At 37.4% G+C, this 26,011-nt stretch overlaps 1 gene segment (V, D, J or C); it reads left to right on the top strand.

Moving 5' to 3' along the window:
* Nucleotides 1–17,202, top strand: part of LOC122791016 — a 136,319-nt gene extending 119,117 nt beyond the window's left edge. The window contains exon 5 of the C gene segment in view: nucleotides 14,913–17,202.
* The last annotated feature ends 8,809 nt before the right edge of the window (nucleotides 17,203–26,011 follow it).

Genomic DNA, 26,011 nt, shown 5'->3' with positions numbered 1-26,011 from the left:
GAACTGGTTGCCATATGGAGGACATAGTTATCTAGCGATGTGTTTTACATTAGAGGGGAGGCTTTCAAGTTGTTTTTTGTGAATAGTTGTGCACTTTCTCATACTCTTTTGTTGTTGATTACAGTTTGGGAAGTGATAACTAAGACTGGGGAGTCCACTTTTATCTATGATTCTGTGATCATGGCTATGTTAGGGAGATGAGTGATTAAATTCTATGATCACAGCTTTGTTGGGAGATGAGTGATTAGGAAGTAGTGTGACTGTTCTAGTTTATTTGTAATACTCCTGAATTCAATCAAGTTATTTTTATTAGTCTGTGAGTTTGGATATGTGAGCGATGTGTCTGTTGCCTTGGATTTCTTTCAATGAAACCCCTTATTAAAGGAAGTTGATCAGTACTGTTATCCAAGCTATACATTTTATAAATCTTGAATAAGGAAAAATAGCCTGTTTTCAATTTTATAGGACTAAAATCCTGAAGTGATCTATAGTATCTTGGTGGAGAAGGGTAACTGGCGTCTGGGTTTTAGGGTAAGGTGGAATTAGTGTTTATGTATATGTGGGTGTGCCCTGTTCCCCTCTCTAGTGCGATCCTGGAGTTAGTATATATAGTAAGGGGAGGCGAAGCCCCTGACATTGGGGGTGTTGGGGTGTGCCCCCCCCACCTATTTTAAATGTTGTAAACCATAGACATGGATTCTTACAAGTCAAATGAATAACTCTTTCCAGAAAATAACATATACCCAAACTATGTGGGGGGCTGTGTCCCCCTGCACCCCCCACGCCCCGCTTAACTATATATTCCAACTCCAAGATCGCACTACAGTGGGTAAAGGGATGTATTTCCCTAACCGCACTGTACCATGATCCCTGTACATCCCTTCAAACGTTATATTTGCGAATACATAGTCCATTCGCAAATATAACTTTCGCTCGTGTAACCTGCACACATATGAAGTATTCGAACATCTGTAGTTTGAATACTTCATAGCCGTGTAATGGTACGATGACATTTCAGTGGTAAACCATATATATATATATATATATATATATATATATATATATATATATATATACATACATATATATTTATATATACACACACACACATATATATATATATATATATATATATATATATATATATATAGATATATATATATATATATATATATATATATATATATACTTGTCATACTGTTCTAGAGGTTCTAGACTGAATAAATATTTGCATTTTGTGATAAAATGCAAACCATGGAATGTCCATCTCATATGAGCAGTTAACATTTGGATGAGCTTGATGGGAAAGAAGATAAGACAGACATATTGCTTGTTGAAAGACAGCGATTTCTGTTTAGCTAAATGTGAACTGGTTGCCATATGGAGGACATAGTTATCTAGCGATGTGTTTTACATTAGAGGGGAGGCTTTCAAGTTGTTTTTTGTGAATAGTTGTGCACTTTCTCATACTCTTTTGTTGTTTATTACAGTTTGGGAAGTGATAACTAAGACTGGGGAGTCCACTTTTATCTATGATTCTGTGATCATGGCTATGTTAGGGAGATGAGTGATTAAATTCTATGATCACAGCTTTGTTGGGAGATGAGTGATTAGGAAGTAGTGTGACTGTTTTAGTTTATTTGTAATACTCCTGAATTCAATCAAGTTATTTTTATTAGTCTGTGAGTTTGGATATGTGAGCGATGTGTCTGTTGCCTTGGATTTCTTTCAATGAAACCCCTTATTAAAGGAAGTTGATCAGTACTGTTATCCAAGCTGTACATTTTATAAATCTTGAATAAGGAAAAATAGCCTGTTTTCAATTTTATAGGACTAAAATCCTGAAGTGATCTATAGTATCTTGGTGGAGAAGGGTAACTGGCGTCTGGGTTTTAGGGTAAGGTGGAATTAGTGTTTATGTATATGTGGGTGTGGATTTCTTATGGAGGGGAATTTGGTGTCATTAACAGTGTAAGAAGGGTGTTGCTCAAAAAGTAGAGATAAGGAAAGGGTTTTGGTAGTGTGACTCGATATAAAATTATAGAAAGCATATTCAATGGCATATCTAGCTAGATCAAGGGCTAATTTAGCATAATATGGGAAGTGTCAGATTGCTGTGGTATTGATGGTATGGACTTAGAATGCAGCGAAGATTGGGGGCTAAGTCAAAATCTGGAGGATTTCAGAGTTGCTTTAAAATTTGTAGGGTACAGGGTAAGTGCTGTTTGAAAGTGTTAAATAGTCTCACTTTTAGGGGATCAACGTGTCAAGTGGTAGTGGGTCTGGTTAAAGCAGTAGAGTGGTATTTATTACTCACTACTGTCATGGCAAACTGAGGTACAACTGTAGTAACGTGGTGTGCCAGCTGGCTGGAAACAGGGTTGCAGTGGGGGAGCAAGGTTTGTACCTGGGTAATGTTTGTAAATTGGGAGTCAGACGACTGGAAGAGTCTTGTCAATGATAAAAGCATAAAACAACTACGGGTGTATGAAGTGTTCTTATCTTTGGGTGGGGAACATGTTTACAAGGTTTGTATTGTAAGAGTTGTAGAATTGCTGAGACCAGTTGTGTTGACTGAAATTTTCCTGCAGCACTAGAGTCAAACCAGAAATAAAGAGAAGAAGAGCTGGAAGATATGGAAAAGGTTCTCCTTATCCAGCAGTTGATATGAATTAAATCCATTCAGTTAATAGTGTGCAGAAACAAGTACTGAGTAAAGGGTGATCTGGCTAAGTGATGGATATGGAATACATTTGTAATGTCACATGGCTGAAACTCAGAAAGGCATTACAATGAAAACAAAACGTCAAACCTCCAAATACCTAAAACAATGAGTGAAAAGGTCACACAGAAAAAACAATCAGTAAAAACTAAAAGAAAATTCTAGCCAAGCTAGACTTTCCACAGAGTGACCCCTCAAACCTCTTGTATTAGAGGCACATAGAATATATGCAAATGACCCTTATGAACATCAGGTGTCTCAACCATATGGCGATTCTGAATGGCTGTGCCTTTTTTTCTTTTAAAGTCATTTGATGGACAAATTCAGGCCAATAAAGCCAGTCCTCCAAATACCAAAAAACACCACCCATTCAATGCAGAGGGCCAAGCTCCCCTGCACCCCCAACACACCGCAGCTAACTATATATGCCAACTATTACACTACAGCATGGAAGCGGGCAATTCCCAGACACCACTGTTCCCCTATCCTGTCAAATTCCTGTTTTTGGTGTTTTGTGCTCCTGATAATGTCATTTAGCATTTTGTCCATTTGACATTACAAATGTATCCCACGGATACATATTTAAATAGGACCTGAGCGATCTGAAGATGACTAAATGTTGAATGGGCTGTCTGTCTACTATACTGTAGAATTAGCTCTTTAACTAAGAATGATTTTGTGGGTGTGAGTGTTGGGGAGCAGACAATACTGAGGTAATGTAGAAACTACAAGCAATTTATAGTCTATGCTGTTATTACTGTCTCCTATGAATTGTTCTTTTCTTGCTGCATTATTTGCTTTAAATGTCTTGTCGGTGTTATTTGCTGTTGTCATTGTTATTATTTTAGTCATTATAACCCCTTGTGATTATTGTATTGTAAACTTTTACATTTAAAATGCTTTGTACTTATCAGCTAAACTACTAATTATATAATTGCTGGCACTTACCACTGTAAGACAGACTCATCTGGCCCACATGGAAGACCAATCAACTTGTACACCTTCTACTGGCAACCTCGACCATATGGAGTTTGACTTTCTGAAAACTCAATCAACTGATAGGGTCCCCTGTAATGATATATATATATATATATATATATCTATATATATATATATATATATATATATATATATGGTTCTACTTTGGTTTATTGAATTTACACTTACCCGAATCTGTATTTGCCAAGACGACTTCACCAAATGCTTTAAAAAGCAAAACTATGAATGACCAGAATTTTTCGCCAGGAAATGAAAAATGAACCACTTGGTCAACAGGGAAACATAATAAAACCGACTCAATTAAACCCACTACAGTGTCAGGGGTTGCACTCCCACATTCCCCCCTAACTAATTATACTAACTCCAAGATTGCACTACACTGGGAAAAGGATAAAGTTCACCCTGGTGCCCAAGTGTTTTGTTTCTTGCTGAAAAATTCTGGTGATTCTAGATTTTGCTTTTTAAAGTGCTCGGTGAAGTTGTCTCAGCAAATACAGATTCAGGTAAGTGTAAATTCGATAAACCAAGGTAGACCTATCTATATAGATATATATCTTACAAATATATAGTTTATTGACAGAGTCAAGTACTTGAGAAATTCATAAAAAGCCATCTTTGTCAAGAGCTGGAGGTGTTGTGAGTAGTAAGATCGAGTGTGTGTGTGGCTACTCTAAGTGTGGGACTGGACGTTAAAGCCAAAACTCTTGGATATACTTAAAGTTTCAGCATTAATTGTGGGAGTGTATGTGTGTGTGTGTGTATGTGTATCTGTGTGTGTGTGTGTGTGTGTGTGTGTGTGTGTGTGTGTGTGTGTGTGTGTGTGTGCATGCGTGCATGTGAATATCTGAAGGTTAGGGTTGAGTAAGTGCTAAGGAAGGGATATATTTAGTGATGTGTGTGTGTGTGTGTGTGTGTGTGTGTGTGTGTGTGTGTGTGTGTGTGTGTGTGTGTGTGCGTGTTGGTGCCAAGTGTAGTGGTAGCATCATTTAAAGGGGTTTTCCTAAAGTAAGCTGTAGGGTTAAGGTTATGTTGAGCACAGATTATTAAAGTGATACAAGGAAGTTTCCCCATCTGCCTTTACTATTGTGTGCTAGTTCTAAGCCTAACACTGCCCCATACCCCAAGTGTACAGATTACCTTATGAAAACTCCTTTCCACAGAGCACCAGTATTCAGACTAAGTGCATATGAAGTTAGTCCTAGGGATAACCAACCACAAAAAGGGATTTATATGAGATTGATTATAGTATGTTTTCAATGTGCTGGCACTGAATACCTACATTTCAGTGTTTGTGCGTGATAGTATAGCAATATAGACTCGTATACATTTATATATAAGAAACAGCTACATCAGTATACAGAAACTATTCAGTTTTATCAAACCCAAGTTTGATAAAAAGTATACAGATAACAGACTTTTTTTCTGCAAGTGAAATAGCTTCATCAGTGATACCATGTCATCCTGCTTAATCTGCTTATATAGATAGCCATCATTGTACAAAATATGCATTTAAAAATTAATAATGTAAAAACACTAAACAAAAGATGAAAACATTTTTCTAAATTCAGAATAATTATGTACTTCTCCAATTCTAAATAAATTGTTATGAAATCCCATGATCGAGGAAATGCTGTGGTAAACTTTTTATGCCACCCTATTGGTATTTATAGTAGTTATATAGCATCCCTTTAAATCTAGTGACAGTGAAGAAGCCATTCCATGTGCAGACACTAAGTATCCATCCATGGTAGTAAGTTGATTCAATTATAATTCAGCCAAAAGAGAACATGTTTAAGCATTACTAAGTACAGGTAATCAAATAAATAAATATCTAGATATCATCAGACATCTAGTGTCTATCAGCTGTAAATACATTCCAAAACAATCAAAATACTGTGTATTAATATATTAATAAATCAATAATTTTCATTCATCTTGATCAAAACAAAAGTCTAACATTAGTAATCAACTTTCTGTCTTTGATATTCAAGACATCAGATGAACGTCCATCTGATAAATGTGGACCAGGAGTCACCCTGTCAACTCGCAATAAACATAAATGAAATAGTTTCTAAACTAACAATTGAATGGCGTATCCAAAAAACAATGACTATTAATAAACACTTAATAAACTGTTTCTGTTAGTGGATCTGTTATCATTTTTTTTTTGGATAAATAAAACATGTGCTTTTAGTACGACATGTTTATACAAGCACTTATTTTATGCTTACACCTAATGTTATTTATATAGGCTGAAATTCTCATCTTAAATAATTTAGATTTCGGTCTTATAAGAAAGGATCTGCCTTATATACAAGATCTGATAAAGTCTTATCAGGTTCAAAATGATACAAAATAAAGCAGTTTGAAAATAAATCTAAGATCTCTGTGTGCATTTCCTGATTTAGAAGGCTTACTTAGGAAGGAAGAAAATACTGCGGTGGTGGTGCTGCGGTAGCGTTGTCACCTCACAGTAAGACATTGTCCTGTTTGATTCTCAGCTTGAGCGTCTTCTGTGTGGAGACATGCGTGAATGGGTGTACCGTCGTTGAAGGTTGTGTGTCAGGGCCGGCAACTCGGCACATACAAATCTACTGCCAATCATTAGCGGACCGGAGTTCCGCTGTGGCGACCCCTAACCGGGAAAAGCCGAAAGACACAACAACTTAGGAAGGAAGAAAGACTGAAACAATCTTTGCTCGCTAAAAACTTCGACTGAGAGCACCAACTCTGCAACTTAATTGTTTGTTATTCCTGTAGCTGTTTTTGACAGAGTAGCTGGCACTTGGCAGAAGGCTTCATTTAGTGTTTCTATATGCTGTTTCCTGTATAAAAGGAACCAGATGTTCAGTGTGCTACTTTTTAACTTCTTTCATTAATTCCTTCACATCTTCCCAGTTTGGGAGTTCATCACATCTCCACTTATGATCTTTTATTTATTTTTTTTTTTTGCTACAAGACATAGCAATGTTATTAACTGCTTACATGTCTTCTTACTTTTAAATTATGATCCCACCTTATCTGTCAAACATAATTCATCAAGTCCAACTCCTTTAATTTAATCACCGATGGTTTGATATGCAATGCAAATACCAGGAGGACAGGGGGTATCCCTGTCTAATCAATCTAGACAGAGAGTCCCTGACATTTTAATTTTCACATTACCTGGGTACTAAGTCCCCTTTAGTAAGTCTAACAATTGTTCTGAAAAGCCAAATCCCCACATAGTTAAAATATGAAAAACCAACCTTAGTCTGTCGAATGCCTTCCTTGTATCCAATCCCACCATTAATAATAAACTCTGCGTCTTATTTTCAGCTACATGTTTATCTATAACTGTTTTGGTGATAATATCAAAGGTTTCTCTTCCTTCAGTAAATCCATGTTGATCTAAACCTATGATTCTGGCCAGCAGGATCTATATGACATAGTCGAAGTTCAATAACTCCGATCACCTAATGGTCAAACCATTATGTTCGAAGTTACAAAACTTCGACTGGGGAAAAAAAACAACGGACAACAAAATAAATTGTAAGCAGGGGGGGCAAACCCCCCTCAACCCCCCACACCCCCACTACTTAAATATACCAACTCCGAGATCACACCCCATTGAACAAAATGGAAACCTCCGCTTATGAAGATTTCCACTCAAATGCTCAAACTTTTACAAATTCTAACTTATGGTCTCCACCATAAGTGGTAGGAACCCAGCCAGAATATAATCATGATTAAGCATGGGCAAATGTCTCTATGCCCTTGAGTCATTTGGAACTGGGCCTTCTTTTGGTAAAAAAATAATTATAGGATCCTTTTCCTATTCAGTATAGAGCTAAACAGGTTCACCCAGAGCTCCACTATTTCCTGTTCCACTATCTCCAGGTTCTGATTAGGATACTATCCAAGCACAGGAATGTCCCTGCCAGTTGATGACTATTTGCTTGTCTTATTTCCTCTCTACTTATTTAAATTGAAAGATTATGTTGTTCATCGTCTGTGATTTGCGGGATTGGGAGAGAGATAAGACAGTTTGCTGACTTTTCCTCCCACCCCATCATTTTATAGCCTACTTACAGATTTTCTGAAAATAAGTTCGTATCACCTCTAACATCCTATCTGTCTTCATTTCTGGTTTTCCAGTTTGGGGATTATTCATTTTCATATGATGCTGTACTTTCTTCAACCTGTTTTTGTGCCGACACTTTTACTATCTTTAGGGGAAACTCAAAGTGTGAGTTTTTCAGGGTCACTCTCCTGTATTTATTAAGGTTTATCAAATATTCCTTACTTTCTGCATTAATCCATTCTTGTTTCTCTTGGTCTGACATTCTCTCCTGTTTGGCCTCTAAGCGTTCCACCTTGCAGAGCCCCCAAGATATTGACTATTCTTATTATATCATTCCTGATTCTCCATTTGTCTGATTCCATACTGCAACTTCTATTTTAGAATGTCCCACTTACCACCAGGCCCTGGGAGGTTACAATTCAGAGAGGATAGTTTTACTCTGAGCACCCCTTAAAATCATGTTTTGCCATTAAGTAAGTGCAGAGCATCCAGAGCTGCTCTAAGAATTTCTTTTGTGGAATTTTTACAACTGTAAGAATTGGAGCATGGTCACAATCGGGTGGTTCTAGAATTAGTGATGAGTGTACTATGTTCTGTTGATACATAAAGTCTAGATAGCCTTTGCCCAGTTCTAATAATTAACAGAATAATAACTAAATTCCTATCTGAAAGGGAAGTTCTAACTCACATCTAATAAACTAAATAATTTTAAATATTTACTTAAGTAATGTGTTTCTACACTAGCCTGATGACCCTGTGTGCCCCCAGACACATTATCTGCTATTGTCACTAAGTTTCAGTCACCCCAACCAAGAGAATACCTTGATGGAAAGTTAACATTTCCCCTAGTACACCCTTAATGTCCTGCATAGATGTTTTGGGAGCAAAATAAATATCTGGTTTTGTTAATCTCTTGACACTCTAGTATCCTCTCATTACTACAAATGTAGCCCTTGGATCTGATGTCTTTTTTTATATTATTACACTAGCCTTCTTTTATACCAAGATTACCATCCCCTTTTATCTTTCACCTTCTAGCTGACTTCAGTTTTCCAAATATTTTTGTTCCAGTGCCCAGAAGTGTGTTCTTGCAGCAACTAAAACTGTGCCCCCATTTTAATGACATGAGCCATAACCATGTCCCATTTATCCCTGTTAACCAGTCCATTCACATTCCAGGAAATAATCTGCATAACCCTCTAATGTATAACCTGTTTCCTTTCTTTGAAGAGTTTTAGCTTTCTGCCTTCCTGTTTTAACAACCCCTCTTTTCATGAGCATATAAATATCTGCTTTTTAATTCCCTTTCTATCAACCCCATAACATGACAGCTTAGTGCATCTGCAAAATACTCCCTTGTATGTTTCCTTCTGTTTTATAAACCCCATACCAACCCAGTAAGAAACATTAAATACTATATACACAACACTGGGTCTTTTCAACACTTCCTCCAACAATACTTGTTTTTGACAGAATGAGAAAATGGCACTGAAACCTGGAAAATTGTTGAGTTATGCAGAGGAATGAATAATGTCTTGTTAAAATTTAAAGACAGTATTAATTCTAATAATTTTAGAATTAAATTTAGCTTTCAAGTGGAGTTATTCACAATTGATTTCTTTTAAAAACACAAGCTGAGCTGAAAAATATATCCATGCCAGATCTGCTAGTACATCAACAAAGAAGCAAAACGTTTGATGACAGAATAAGATTTATTGCCACATTTGGGACAAGTGTTTTTAAGATAAGCACATTGTTGATAGGCAAGGGCAGATTTCATTGTATAATAACATTCTGAGTTCACTTTTGTCAAAACAATGTTGGTTTAGTTACAGAAATACTAAATGATTAGCTCAAAGTTTTAGTCATTTAAGTGGTATTATTATTCCTAAACATTTCTCAATACATCAGATTGTAAGTAGCTAATCTTGTGGAAGGTGTACTACAGGTTCTTGTGAAAGGTATATTACTTAGTGGTACATTTTCTGAAGTATACACTTCACTACTGAAAATTCCTGGGACTATTTCAATATTAGGGCCCTGGTTAATTGTTCTGTTGATAAACGTGTGTACTGCCAGGTTTAGTTCGTAGATAAACTTCAAAGTGACTCTTTATTAGCATGGGATAACCTCAAATTATATGCACGTGACTTTGATTATGTCAATAAATTGGTGTAATGTTGTAATGAGTAAGTCACTGAATATTGTAACCACTGTTAATCGTGTAAAGTATTCATTTATTTTATTTTATTTATATTTGTACTAGTAACACTTTCTTTATTTGAAAGGTTGCAGCCCAGTTGTTGGTAGATTAGCAAGGTGTACCATGCATGAAAATTGCAGAACTGTTATAATTACTGGACTTGTTTGAATAAAAAAAGTAAATAAAAGAAAAATTGGTTGTTTTTAGCATCATAAATCTATTTGGCCTTGAAAACCATTTTTAAGTGTAGTACATATTGTGTTAATGCCACACCTCAGTTAACAACAAAAGGAAGTCATTAAACTGAATGACACATAAATCAGACAAACCTAGCCAATATCTCATAATATGAATGAGCTGTCATGTGGTATGATGGTATATAATGAACTAACACCGACGGTACACAAGTTTATCAGCAGACTTGATCTGTCCAGTTCTGCGACAGTACTTTGCCACATGTATAGCTGTTTTTTTTTTCATAGACATTGAGTCAATGATATTTAATAAGGGGGTGATAACATTTTACAAGAAAACTGGGGTTAATGCAAATCACCAAACTAATTTCAATTAATCTCAAAGTCAATTAAAAAAGTGTACCAAAATGACAGTGTTGACCAAAGTAATTTCAGCGATCTTTCTGTTGACAAACTACGAAGTACGATCAGTAATACTTCATAAAAAGTACAGCTCCATCACTCTGAATTTAGACAAGTTTTATGTAAACATATATTTTATGCTTTTATTTATTTATTTTGTTTTCTTTTGTTTACCAGGAAAGTCCAGCTGGGCACAAGGCTCCTTTCCAGTGGAGGCCCTGGGGAGAAAACCTCTATATACATAAAACTAGAGAACAATATATTCCACTATTACATTTTTACATTCTATGCAAATATTAAAACATTATGTATACATGATAGTAATTCATAAGACATTATACATTTGTACTTAACAGTGAGACATATTAATGCAAAATGGTTTAGAAATGCATTTAATATATATTTAGAATAGTACTTTGCATGAGTTTTTACAGAATGCTACGGTTTCAGTGCTGAGGTGGTTCAACAGAATTTTAAGTACATCACCTATTATTGTGGTAGTGTTAGTTGGTAGGTGTAAAGAGTGTATAGAAGAAAAGTGGGACAAACTTGGAAATTGAAATCTAAGGCTTGTAATAGTTTATGGTTTTAGTTTTCAACTCCAAAGAGTTAGATCATTTTATAGAAATATAGAGTGTTATACAGAAACAGATGGCTAGAGTTGTGGGAAATGCCACGTACAGTTTATTTATTTAATTATTTATTTGTTTAATCTTATTCTGGAGTGTAAAAGCAGCATAAGCAAGAGTTAAGGGGAGGATTGTTTAACTTTAGTTTTGGAAATGTGTGAGTTTTCAGTGAGCCTAATAGGGAGTGGGATGGAGCTGCAGACTGTGTAGACATGGCTTGAGTATAGAGCATGTCCAGCTGTGTTGTTGGACTTTTGAACCACAAGGAGGTGTTTATCACTACAAAGGGGTTGCTAATTGGGGTTGGTGCCTTAAAGTTTCACAGTGCAATTTGCAGAAAGCTGAAAGCATGAGGTTCAGCCAAAAATATTTCCACTAGGGAACCATTTCCATACAAGCATAATCCCACTGCAGTCTGAATGTATTCTGGTGATTCAGATATTCCTCACTTTACATAGCCTTGAGAGTCACTATCTCATTTCATTTTGGCAGGTTCTAGAGATCCATTGATATCATGTCACTATAAATAAACTGCTATATTTCCATTTCAAAATAAAAGCCCTCTTTCTAATATAACCATTTAACCCAAATATATGTCACAGATAACCATAGGTTTGGAAAGAGAATTGTGACAAATGTTAGTGCCTACAGTTTGTAGTGTGGCGATGAAATTTTGAGGGGATTTTTTTTAATACATGTAGGGCAAATGTAAATCAGCATAATGTTATTTAATATTTTAACTGACCTGTATAGGGCATGAAGATTGGAGGCAGTCCTCGGATCAAACAAAACTATTTAGTTTAACTCCAAAAAGACTAAGACACTGAAGGATTGCAAAGCAAACACTGGGGCACTAATCAATATACTTACCCACTTACTTTGTTCTCATTCACCAAAACAATACTGTTTGGGTGATTTGAATGGGTTAACGGTCTACTTTGTCTGCCATATTGGTTTAACTTGGTACGTTGACTGCTATCATTTTTTTTCTTTTAAAAGCCCTGGTTTCAGACCCATTGCAGTCTGAAATTTAATGTCAACTGTTGCTGAAAAATTGGAAATCAGTTCTATGCTGGTAAATACCATTTTAGACACCTACCATTTTGTCAGTATTTTGTGATCTCGTATTTGCACTACATTGCTGGTACACTTCTTGCTGTAGGGCAGAACATACATAAGATGTAATTACAGGAAGTGTTGAATATTTCATGATGACTGCAGCACAAAAACAAAAATGGATGGTAACCAGTAGTTTAAAACTTTATCATTTCTGGGGTTTTTTAATCATAAATTAGACTCTTCTAAAGTAAGTTGCAATTCGTTTGTGTCAAGATAATTGCTAACATTTTTCTGTAGTGCTTTATTGGATATTTGCTAATGACATCCTTTTAAGCACATATTTCACTGCATTACATCCCTTTTTCCCTCGTATGAGCACTTTTGACTGCATGCTTCTTATTTGCAAAGCATGCACATCAGATGTTTACGTGGATATAATTTCTGATACACAACGTTGTGTATATTAATCTCCGTTTCTTTTTACATCATGTTTTTGGGCACAGCCCACACTGATCAGTGGCTACTGTTCCTTATCAGCAATCACTCTGCAGGCCATTTATTCTACTGTTACATGAGAGATGGCTATGAGGTCTTGACTCGAACATACACAAGAACGAAGGAATATTCCTATTTTTCTCCTACCATTATCTCAAACTCCCCCTTCAGTAGTTGCGTGTCATTGCTCACTGCATATTACCAAGTTATATTTCAGTGGAGGCATAGGAGCTAGCACCTCCACTACTCATGGGACGCTGATGTGCTGACATTTTAAGAAAGCCTTGGTTGTACTACCTAAGTACATGAAGCATTCTAGTGTTATTCATTCCCCTTACATTGTCATCCTTCTCAGCCCTACTCGGTCAACAGTAGAAATGAATACACCCTGAACACTGGGCTGGTATGTTAGTGACATAAACAGTATCCAGTTATGTTCTTGCTCAGTACAAGACAGTCTGGACTAAGATATAATCAGTGTTTAATTAAGATATTAAGATTAGTGATTATTGACCATCCTGTTTGAATCAATTTAAGTAATCACATGTATCAGGTTTTAATACATCAAACATGCTTGTGTGTGTAAAACAGAGAGAGATAGAGAGGTGTGTGTGTGTGTGTGTGTGTGTGTGTGTTTGTGTATGTGTGTGTGTGTGTGTGTGTGTGTGTGTGTGTGTGTGTGTGTGTGTGTGTGTGTGTGTGTGTGTGTGTGTGTGTGTCTGCGTGTGCATGTGTGTGTATGGTTTTGGCTGCCATCCACATATACAAAAACAAAAGATAGATTTCTTCAGTAAAATAATTACCTGCCACCACATAAAAAAGTCAATACTTTGCAGTTAGCTACAGTTCTAGAAAAAGCAATTACATATTCTGTGCAGTCATTTTTACATGTTGTGTTTTACTTATCTGCTCCACATTTTACAGAAAGACGCAGCTGCATGCTTTGTACACTTTTTATACGTTGCACAGTTTTGTTGCATTGTTGCAAAAAAATTTTGCTAATTTATCTATGCAGTCAGATTACTGAAAAAAAAAAACAATTGCAGGTTCAGTCACATTATTTATTATGTCATGCCATATTGTGACATAGAATGATAAAGCCCCAAGTATGGTCTATGTCATCCAGGTTTGGTTAGTGGCTTGTGCATCTGAGGCACACCAGAAGGGTGGCCATGTCTGTCTTGTGAGTAAGGGCGTGTGACTGCATGCTCCTTACACTACATCTTGGTGGAGGTTAGGGGCACATAAGGGAACATGTCAGGGGCCATTGTCTGAATCACTGGTGAGGTGAGATGATACAGTGTATATCCTCATTGCATGCCTGCCCATCAGATATTTGCAGGTATATGCAGTGGGAAATAAGAGTTTAGGATATAAAAATATACTCTGGCAGCAAACGTATGCTGCCCTGAGACACTTCAGTGCACTCACTAACCCTGGGTATGGGTTGGAGTAAGTCCACGGTGTACAGGAATGCCCAGTATATTTAGTAGAGAGAGTAGAACCACCAATGACAGCCGACAGTCAGCTCTAGGGAGAAAAACACCTCAAAAATGTATTTACATTTTACATTTAAAAAATACACCTGCCAGAGTTCATTACAACTTCTTTAAAAAGTTAACAATATCTTGTGTTTTAGTACTTTATTAGCAACATTCTATTTTTTTTAACAAGTGCCATACCTAGTGTGGGGTGAAGGGATTGGCTGTCCTTGGTGAACATTGTGGAGGGGAGCCAACCAGTAGTGCTGAAGAGCTGCTCATCAGTAATGAATGAAGTATTAATTTCATTTTCCATGGCTGAAATCACATCTGCTGAAATGGATGGATTTAGTAGCTTAACTGTTCAGTTTAGAAATCTTCAACTTCAGAAGATTTTGTTTTTATTTTTGGTCTTCATATTTTGAGAATTTTTTTGGGGGGGAGGGTGGTGGGGACTGGGAGGATCACCTGCCTGGGGACTGTTCAGTTTGGCAAATAACTTTATCACAAACATTTTAGCTTCCCCTGTCTGCAGCAAATCTATTATATTTCTCTAGACCAGTCCTGTAGGTTGTAATATAAAAAAAAACATGTATCAATTTAATTATGAATAAGAATACTAGTAAAAATTCTGTACTAAATGTTTTTGTATTTTTCCTTTGCAGGAATCTTAATGCCTTTTGATGTTCTTCATGACCATAGTTGGACTCTCAAAAATTCAGTACCAGTAAATAGTCAGCTCCTAAGACTTTCAAGAATTTTAATTTGAGATTCAAGGCTTTCTCATATATTTTTCCATATAATATGTTTGCTTTTGTTTTTTATATATGCTTTTTAAATAGTAACATGCATTATTGGGAAAGCTTAATTCTGGTAACTACTGATTATTACTTTATATCCCACACTGTTTTAGGGCATGTATATTTTGTACCAGTGCTGATTAATTGCCAAACCATTATAGACAATCTGCCATGAATGTTGTATGCTACTGTAAGATGAACACCGGAAACATGAACAGATGTCAAAGTATACCTTTATCAGGGACAAATTAGCAAGGGGGCCAATAGAGCTGCAACTTAAGGCTTACATTTTCTGAAATAGGTCCTTTTACTTCTTCTCCTGGTTTAGTCTGAAATCCTGCGCTAATGTCATACAAAATAAATAGCCCCCTTATGGTTTTCAGCACTAGACCCATGAAACCCATAATCCAGCAGTGACATTTATATCTATATTAACACAACCATGATGTGCCACATATAGAATGCACATATTAAGGAAATGCTTATTTTGTAAATCAGAGTGAAATATATATGATACATGATTCATTACTTCAATTTATAATTACATTTTAAATTTGACTTCTTAAAGTATGCATAAAGTTTTAAATTACTGTTTTGGCAACACATAATTTTGGGCAGGCACTTTGGACCAAAATAAGTTAATTTGCAGTTACATTTTGTGCAGTTAAAGTAGAGATCAGAATCAGTTCCTTCCAAATGTTCCAAATTACGGTATCGACAGAGACCAATACAAACCAAGTTATATATAGAGTTGGGATTTTTGCTAAGCTGATTCAAACAATCCAGATCATGGACTCGAGACCACTGAATGTGCGTCAGCTTTAGTTAAAGCTGTTACTGGTAAAGGACAGCTTCAGGCACTCAGCAGGTAGTGCACCCCCATTAATAAGATGAAAACCAAAGGTCTGTGGGTTTTGTTCCTGTATAATCTGCTTTGGGATCATGTTCTAGTGCTAACTCTGGGATGTAACTTAAAGGCAGTTTTACAGTCTTTCAAGTGAAAGTCACATGTGCTTGAAATCGTCATAGGTCAAACGGATCAAGCTTATTAAAAAGAGTAGCATCATTTCACAACATGGACAGATTTCCCCAAGTTATTACAAATACAACTTAATGTACATAAACAGGTTATAAGCTTTCTGCAAACAACTTGTTAACTGGAACTAAAATAAAATTACATTTCCTCCACAGAGATGTAGTTTTGAAAATAACATAAACGTTAGTCATCTACTAGGATGTTTATATTTATTTCTATTTTATTTTTATTGTTTTCTAATTTGCATATTTTATACAGAGTTTTCTTTTTGTAGGTGTGAACTAAGGAATCCAAGTTCACTGAGCACCTCACTGCAGATTTCTTTCTGTATAGTTCTGAATAGACTGAATAATAAAATGTTAAAGGTTAAGTAAATCTACACTCAAAATATATTATATCAGTGGCACATTATAAGGGTTCTCTATTGCAATTCCAAGACCCATAATTGTGACTTCCTGAATTACAAAAAAAGCAATGGAAATTACAGTATAACAGCAAATGTCTATAATCACTATTCTACTTTCTGGATCTTTTTGCAAGGGTGGAGCCCTCTGTATACCTCCATATTGGGGGATGCACTGTCACATCCCTATTATTTAAACATACTGACTCCAATGTCACCAAGAACTAACAACATAGAATTACTTAACCAGCATGGATGCAAAGAATACATTTCCAGTAACTCTATCCATCAACTTAATTTTCATTTCAGCATTATAATTTTAAATAATCAGTGTTCATTTTTCCATTCATGATCTTGGAATACAGTTTGAAATATCACTTCAATATCTTTGTTCTTTAACATTTTATGATTGTAGTTTATATTATTTTCTGTTTTGCTATTGCTTCAAAATAAATAAAATAATATGCACTATATCCATTGCATTTTGCACACTCAAATCTCTGTAGAACTTTCCCTGTTTAATATTCTGATAACAGTATCCATCTGTATATCCTTAATCATTTAATAAAGTATAATAGGTGAAGTTGGCTTGCTGGAGTGCTCACTGTGTTGAGTTTATTATTCAAGTATACTTTTTTCCAGCATTTGCTTCTTATTATTTTTATAAGTAGCATTCTTTCAAACAGAAAAAATAAAGTGGAAGAAAAAGCACAGTACTGTTGTAGGTTTTTTATGTGTTTTTTTGTCACCATGCTTGCTAATCATCAAACCTTGACAGGTTTATATAGCATTCTTGGAAAAATATGCTGTGTAGTCTGCAAAAATGCATTAAACTGGGTAGCTCATGTTTTCTATGTTTGGAGAGTCTTTCTAAGTTAATTCATGATGACAATTGTGTCAGTTTAGTGCACTTCAGTGAATAGGATGGATGCCCATTCAGAATGATGTACAACAGTACAATAATACAAGTGATGTCATCGCAGAATGATGTACAACAGTACAATAATACAAGTGATGTCATCGCAGAATGATGTACAACAGTACAATAATACAAGTGATGTCATCGCAGAATGATGTACAACAGTACAATAATACAAATTATGTCATCAGTAGCCATGTTAAACAAATACAATTTATTGTATAGCATGTTCTTGCCAGAAAACAACATATTAGTGAGCAATGAAATAAAGAAAAGTGGACAACATTTACAGCAGATCTTTGTATTATCATGAATAATTTGATTTGGAATCTTGAAACTGATCTAGGACATTTTCCTGGATGACTTTTTACTGGGTAAAATAGTTTTCCAAAAACACTTATTGTCCAAGAGTAGTGTTGAAATAAATGAAAAATGCATTTTACACTGTAGGATGGTTCAATATTTAATATACTCAACCTCAGAGAACAGCAGTAGTTCACACAGTGCAGTGATCTCACAATTGGAAGCTGTTTATGAAGTCAAACACCCTGTCATCATCACTTGGCCAACTATTTTTCTGAGATTTGGGATCTGGTACAATTTATTTAAGGTGATGTCTGGATACTCTCTCAGCTATATGACATTCATGGGTTTCCATTCTTATTTGCAGTAAATTGTTTACACAAAATCAAGAACTCCCCATATAAACAAGGGTATCATTAAAGAGGTACCTCTGCAGATGAATAGATGATATGTGGAAAACAAGAACATGAGAGCACTGGCCTTACTAGTTCTTCTTCATAGTTGTACAGACAAAGAAATGCTACAATAGCTAAAAGGTTCCAGAGATAACTAAGTACACCAAAAATGAAAAATCAAGGTTCCAACCATCAGATAGCACTTCCTTTATTTGATACAAAAAAAATCAAAGTTTTCAAGCAATAGCTCTTTTTAGTGTGATTAAAATTGTGGTCACATTGCATTTATATAAAATCCCAGCCTATAAGTAAAAGGATGATATAATAAATCACGACATAAATTGAATTAAAATATTTATAAAAATACATTACTAAATATACTAATTATATAAATTAATAAAAGTTACAAAAATAAATATATATTTAAAAGCAAAGTTTAAAAATAATATAAACATATATGAAAAAATTCTATTAACATATATGAAAAAATTCTTAAAAACACTTAGGTCACATAGTTCCTTTAACAAAGGATTCAGACTATTTATCTCATTTAATCCAGGTGGGTGATGCACCCTAAAAAAATTAATCCACTTATATTCCATGATTTCTGTTTTGTTATTTAAGTCCTCTCCTTTCTTACTCAGATATAACTTCTGTAGCACTCCTTTTTGTATTACATGTTTTGATAAAGCATTAAGTTTCAACTTTTCTATGAATATCAGAGAGGTGTGAAGCGATTCTCTCTTTTAACTTCTGATTTTTTTGCCTGCATCAAAACAACTACATTTTACATAATTTGCAAAATAAACTACATTCTCTGATGCCCTTCTATTCCCATGATGCAGTATTCAACATATCGGTTTACTCCTCTTGCTTCACTAATGTCTGGCCAGTATACAAAAGTTTTCAGTCACTGTATGGTGCATGGGACATCTGACATGGCTTAAGGAACATGGGCCATAAAAGTGACACCTGCATGCACCAGCTCTCAGAATTTCTCAGCCTCCAGTTGAAAGCCAGGTGTTCTTACCATCATGGCAATCAGATTCGAGAAATCAGATAAGTGTCCCATTGGGGAACCTTTTAGTCCTTTTCTTTCATTCAATGCCTATTCGTTTTCTTCCAGAAAAGGCAAGTGTAAGTGCAGCTGTCAGATACCTCACAAGGACATCCATGATCAGCGCCTCTTTTGTTTGGGATGGTCGCACGATTACAAGGCCTGCTCCATTTGTCACATTTGTGCCCAAAACATTGAGCAGCAATATGCATGTGCTTAACCTATATTTAGAGAATCAAAAGTTAAAACAAATAGCTTTAGGGATGAAGGGTTCTGCTGATGTACGTACTGAGCTGTCAAAAAAAAAAGCCAGGACTATATGGCCTAGCACTACAGCTGCGCCTCTTGCGTCCAACCCTCAGCCTGTGGCTGACATTGGCCTGGTATAGGAATGAGGCAACGCTGCCTCAGATATAGCAAGTACCTCCATGGAAGCCGCATAATCCCAAGTGGAGGGCACATCCATAGAAGCTTTTCTGACACTGGGAGAACCAGGGCTTTCAGTTGTTGTTGTTTGTCTTTTGGCTTTAAATCCCTCCGGTTCCTTACAGTCTCAGACTCCAGGCCTTCTTCCCTTCAGACACCCGCCAGGTCTCTAAAAGAGAAGGATAAAATGAAGCATCTCTCTACTCATACTGAGAGCATGCCTGACTGGCAAACTTTCAGCCAAAGTCTGTTTAATGCCTTCATGGGCTTACGTCTTACATCTGCAGGGACTGCTAACATTCCACCTGCAATTCTGAGTCTAAGGCCTCAAACTACAGATCCAACCATGAGGGAAGAGGAAGATCTCTCTGATTCTTCATCTGAAGAATCCCTTTCATACACTTCCCAGCTTTCTCCTCCCTTGGGATATGGTTCCTCAGGAGAAGAATCTGTTGATCCTGACTCTCCAGCTGAGGATTTGACCTTTGAGGAAACCATTTCCAAGATGAAAGAGCATTTTAAGGGGGAATCCTCTGAAATAACTGAGGTCCAAAAAGGTATCATGACCTCAATCAGATGGATTCCCCAAGCCTGTCTGCTGTTCCCCCAATTCTGTCTGCCTTCCTGGATGCCTTTTCTTCAGCATCCTTAAATCCTGACTCACAACCACGTGCTCCATGCAGACCTGATAGACTTTATAAAGTCCCTGAGACTGCCAATTATCTCCTTAAGTGTCCCCCAGCAGACCCTGCCACCATCTCCATTCCACAGATGGGGCATCTAAACTTTTACCCACCACCACTATCCTTCCTGCTGACAAAGACAGCAAAAACATGGAACGTATGGGTAAGAAAATGTACACCTCTACTGCTCTGTCCTTCAGGGCTACTAACTACCAGACACATGGCTAAATATGCCTTATCTGTCCTGGAGAAAGTTTCTAAGGAACTGGCTGATACACCAGATTGTGCTGCCAAAGCTTCACTGTCTTCCCTTCTGGCTCTCACCTCCCAGGTTACCAGGCACTCAATAAAGTGCAGTTATGATGCTGCTGACGCCTCAGCAAGATCAGCAGCATCAGCAGCTGCCTTTAAAAGGTACTCCTGGCTACACCTCCAGCCCCTTCCAGATGATTTTAGGGCAAAGCTGATTGATGCCCCCCTGGACAACTCAGACTTGTTTGGTGCAAAGGTGGATGCTTTGTTTAAGTCACTTCAGCAAAAGGGGAAAGAAATGCAATATTTGAAACATCTACTAGCCTCCCCTGTTCCAAAATTTCAAAGGAACTACCCAGCTAAAACACAGTTCATTAGAAAACATTGTCACCCTGCTGCTACCTCAAGGTCTAGAAAACCTACCAGAAAGCAACCCCCACCAGCTAGAGCTACACCATCCTCTAGCCAGAGGCTGCACTTTAAAGACAGGGCAGGTAGCATCTGACTACCTGTCAACCTTACAACCCCCTCCTCCTCCCTCTCTCCCTCTGTTGATACAACTCTCTCACTGCCTCCTTGTGTGGACATCCATCACCTCAGTCAAATGGATCCTTTCAATCCTTCAAAATGGGTATTTCATGACCTGGCTTATGCCCCCAAATTGAAAGGGCATCCCACAACCTCCAAACCAACCGTTACACCTCCTGCAGCCAATGCTATGAACACTGCTGGCTCAAGGTACCATCGAACCAGTGCCTCTTGCAGCAAAAGGAAGAGGTTTCTACTCCAGGATTTTCCTGGTTCCAAGAAAAGGCAGTCCTTGGAGACCAATTCTAGATCTCTCATGTCTCAACCTATTCCTAAAGATTCCAAACTTTGTGATGTTGACATTACCAACCCTTTTCCCCTTCTGATCTCCCAGGGGTTTATGGCCACCTTAGATATAAATGATGCCTATCTTTACATCTCCATAAAGCTCACTTTCAGAAAATGCCTGAGGTTCTTAGTGGCCCCTTCTCACTTTCAATTCTCTGCCTTGCCCTTTGGGCTTTCCACTGCACCCAGGGTTTTCACCAAATGTTTGGCTCCAGTGATTGCCTTCTGCAGGACAAAGGGAATCCAGATATTCCCTTATCTCTATGACCTGCTGATACAGGCAGGCAACAAGGAGACCCTCCCACAACATATACTCCTTGTTGTTTCCCTCCTACAGTCTCTGGGATTCCAGATGCATTACCCGAAATTCCACCTGGAACCTATTCAAGACATTGTATTCTTGGGGTGCAGAATTCGGACAGACATCACAAAAGCCTACCTTCCCCTCCAAAAGGTGGAAAGCTTGACAGAACACCTACTTCTGGTCCTTCAGTCAACAGAATTGACAGCAAGGCAGTACCTCAGGCTTCTGGGCTACATGGAAGCCACTATTAACATGTTACCATTAGCAAGACTTCATATGAGAAAATTGCAGTGGTACCTTTGATCAGTCTGGACCCAAAACTCCCAACCCTTGGAGTACAGGGTTCCCCTCCTACCTGCCTCAAACTAGAAATCTAGTAGTGGTTGACATAAGTGACCCTCAATTCAGGTCTTCCTCTCCAACCACCCCTACCCACACAGATCATGCACATAGATACCTCAGACTTGGGCTGGGGAGCAACTCTGGGTGATCAGAAAGTGCAGGGTCTGTGGCCAGAACTACACAAACAAGAACACATCAATGTTTGAGAGATGAGGGTAATTCTCCTGGCCCTTTGAGCCTTCCTACCATATCTACAACAAGGTCCACTAAAGATTTTCAGAGACAATACCACAGTTCTGAGGTATCTCAACAAACAAGGAGAGACCAAGTCTTATTTACTTTGCAGACTAGCTCTACTAGTATGGGAATTGGCCACCTCAGAGGGAAAGACCCTGCAGGCAGTCTACATTCCCTCTCTACAGAACTCCCAAGCAGACTATTTCAGCAGAACCATCACAAACAACCACGAATGGATGCTTCACAAGGATGTCTTCCTGGATCTGGTCCACCAGTGGGGTACATCTCAAATAGACCTCTTTGCCCTCTCCATCAACAGGCAACTTCCTGCGTTCTGCAGCAAAATACCACTTCCTCAGGCACTGACAACAGATGCCTTCTCAATCTCTTGGAAGGGGAAGTTTCTCTATGCATTCCCCCCTTCTCACTCGCCTAGAAGGTCTTGCTGAAAATCCAGCAGGGCAGACCAAAAATCTTGTCGGTGACTCCCTACTGGCCAAGACAGCATTCGTTCCCCCTACTCCTACAACTATCCAAGGGCAATCACCACAGATTACCCCTCAGAGTGGACCTTCTCACACAGCACAAGGGATCCCAAATACACCCACAGTGGCACTTACTGCACCTCACCCTGTGGTTGATAGGATTTTGATCCCCTTCAGACACCTTTACAATGAGGACATGCTCACTGTCCTGCAAGAGGCCAGAAAACTGAATACAAGAAAATCTTGCCTTTCAAAGTGGATGAGATTTTCTGTATGGTGTCAAAAAAGACAGTTGGACCCGATTGCAAGTGAGACTCCTTTAGTTCCGTCTTGCCTGTGTGAGCTACTGCAAACAGGATTGGCCTATTGCTCCATTAAAGCCCACTTGTCTGCTATTTCAGCATGCCTTCCGCTGGACCTCCCCTCTAGTGTGCAGACTATCTGCTAAGCTTTTTCTCAAAGGGGTTCTTCACCTGAAGCCCCCAGGAAACCATCTCCACCCCCTGGGACTTAACTATGTTTTGGAAAAGCTCATGCTTCCTCCATTTGAGACAGCAGACAAAATTTCCCTAAAATACTGTACATGGAAAAATGTACTACTTGTGGCCTTGACCTCAGCCTGAAGAGTATCAGTGCTGAAAGCCCTCATGGCTTTTCCACCTTTCCTAGTTTTCCACAATGACAGGGTTACTCTTAGAACTAACCCTTCTTTCATGCCCAAGGTGGTGAATGACCTGTCCCTGAATCAAGCCATCCACCTACCTACCTTCTTCCCTAACCCACAGAGGGACTTCACTCCCTGGATGTTCACAGATAACTCAGGTTCTATCTGCATAAAACCAAGCCCATCAGACAAGCTGATCAACTGTTTGACTCCTTCCACCCCAGGACCCTAGGGAAGGCAGTAACCAAACAAACTATCTCTACCTGGATTTCCAAAGCCATCACCTTCTGCTACAAATACCATGGGAAATCCCTGCAAGGTACTGTTAAAGCACACTCCACCAGGGGTATGGCCTCCTCAGGAGACTTCTTCAGGGGTCTAGACACCTCTACCATTCTTGAAGCAGCCACTTGGTCATCAGTGCACACCTTCACCAAACATTACAACTTAGACCACATTTCCAGAGCCAGGGTGGGTTTTGCCAGTGCTATCCTTTATGGATTCCTGGAGACCACCTGTAGACCACCATCCCCTCCTTCACAGTGAGCTTTGGCACTTACCCATATGTTGAATTCTGCAACATGGGAATAGAAGAACATAGAAAAGTTGTGTAAAATCTTGTAAAGTCACAAAAATTACAGTTTGGCTTTCTCCATTCCCATCACAACTGAGATGGTTTTCATTAGAAACATCATTTGGAACAACTGGAAAGTAGTGTTGGGTAACACTGATTTGAGTAAAATTGTTGGTAATTTTCCTCTTTTTACGTAGAAAAAGACAGTTAATATTATGATCATTTTAGAGAAGGGTACCTGTGATCATACTAATGTTAACATTACATTTTATTTGGGTACGTTCCCTTGTGGAACATATAAACAATGTAGGTACATCACAGGTACCAGTTCAGTGTTGTTTAAGCACATAAATAGGACGATTCATTGTAAGGGACACTACACTTGTAAGACCAAAAATGTGGTTTATGTTGCCATGTGTGGTTCATGTGAACATTTTTACAATGGGAAAAAACAACAGCACTAAACAAATGTATATACGAACACACATTGGCTATATGTAAAAAAGGCATGTCACATGCTTTAGCTAATCATGCCACTATCTGTTCTAGTTACAAAAAGTTCTCTTTTTTTGTTTTAGAAAAAGTAAATGATGATATATTTACTGGAAACTTTAAAGTTCTTTTAGAATGTAAAGAGACCCTATGGCAGATTTCATTAAATGCAGACCAGCTTCCTGAACTGAATGACATTATTAATATAAAGTGCTTTTTACAAGCACAAAGATTATAACATTTGTTAAATACAATATTTATTGTTTATTAGAAATTATATGTTAAAATGATGACTGTTTTAGTTTAACATTTTAGAAAAAGCAATGTGCTTTTTTTATTGTTGAAAGAACTTATTAAGTATTGTTGAAAGAACTTATTAAGTGGTTTATGCATTTTATTGGCCCATTTGATCACATGAGATACACTAGTTCTTATTTAAATGTTGAAAAATATATGGATGGCATTTCTGATGAAGTTCATGGTTATTAAATTGGACGAAAATGCATTAAAAAGGTTGTGGCATCTTTTCTTCAAATCCAGTACTGGCAGTATTTTTTCTTGTGTAAAATCTTACCATAACCATAGACATCATTCTCTTCCATGTTGTAGTATTCCTTCCCACCTTTCTTCCCCCCCTGTTAGGCTGTATTTCCCTTTCTGGGTGGCACAGGACTGGCATTGCCCTTACAAGGACTGGTTCCAACTGGGGCTTATAGTTCTGTGGGCTGGTGCACGCAGGCATCACTTTTATGGCCCATGTTCCTTCAGGCACTTTTATTATACTGGCCGGACATTCATGAAGCAAGAGGAGTAAACCCATATGTTCAATATTGCAACATGGAAGAGAAGGACATCTATGGTTATGGTAAGATTTTACACAACTTTTCTCTATACATGTGGAAAAGGTATTAAATCTGAAGATTCAGTTAGATACAGAGTGAAATAATTATCCAAATTAATGTATTTATAGAAAGCGCAATGATGACAAGGGACAGTGGATCAATTACTGACCAAAGGCATTTTTATAGTTTCTGTGAAGTCTTTATAACACAGGGCTTGTTTAAGATTCCTTTTTTTCTTATATATAAAACTTGGTTTTGTGCCCACCATCTTGTTAATTTCATTGTCTGATCCAAAAATAAATAGTCCAGTATTTTCATATAATAGATTTAATTTGATCTGTATATCTATTATATTTCATAATATAACCTATGGCCCAATCATTATCTACTCTATTTCTATTTCTGTTAATTAACTCATTACGTAATAAATAGGGTTTACCCAATCTCTGTCTTTCAGTTTTCACAAATTGCATTCCTTCTTCAATCATTTTAGTATTATAAACTCGAACGGAAAAATCAGCTGCCATGCTATTAAGTTTTTGATGAAAAGTGTCTTTGTTCATATTTAATCTACTAGTTCTTAAGAATTGTCCTTTAACCACATTATATATATATATATATATATATATATATGGGTCTCCTTTAGATTACCGAACCGACACTTCAACGACACG

This window comes from Protopterus annectens, chromosome 16.part0, assembly GCF_019279795.1.
Source record: "Protopterus annectens isolate FY-2018-M chromosome 16.part0, PAN1.0, whole genome shotgun sequence".
Lineage (NCBI taxonomy): Eukaryota > Metazoa > Chordata > Ceratodontiformes > Protopteridae > Protopterus > Protopterus annectens.
Note: the sequence above shows the minus strand (reverse complement) of the source record. Positions and strands in the feature narration are given on the sequence as shown.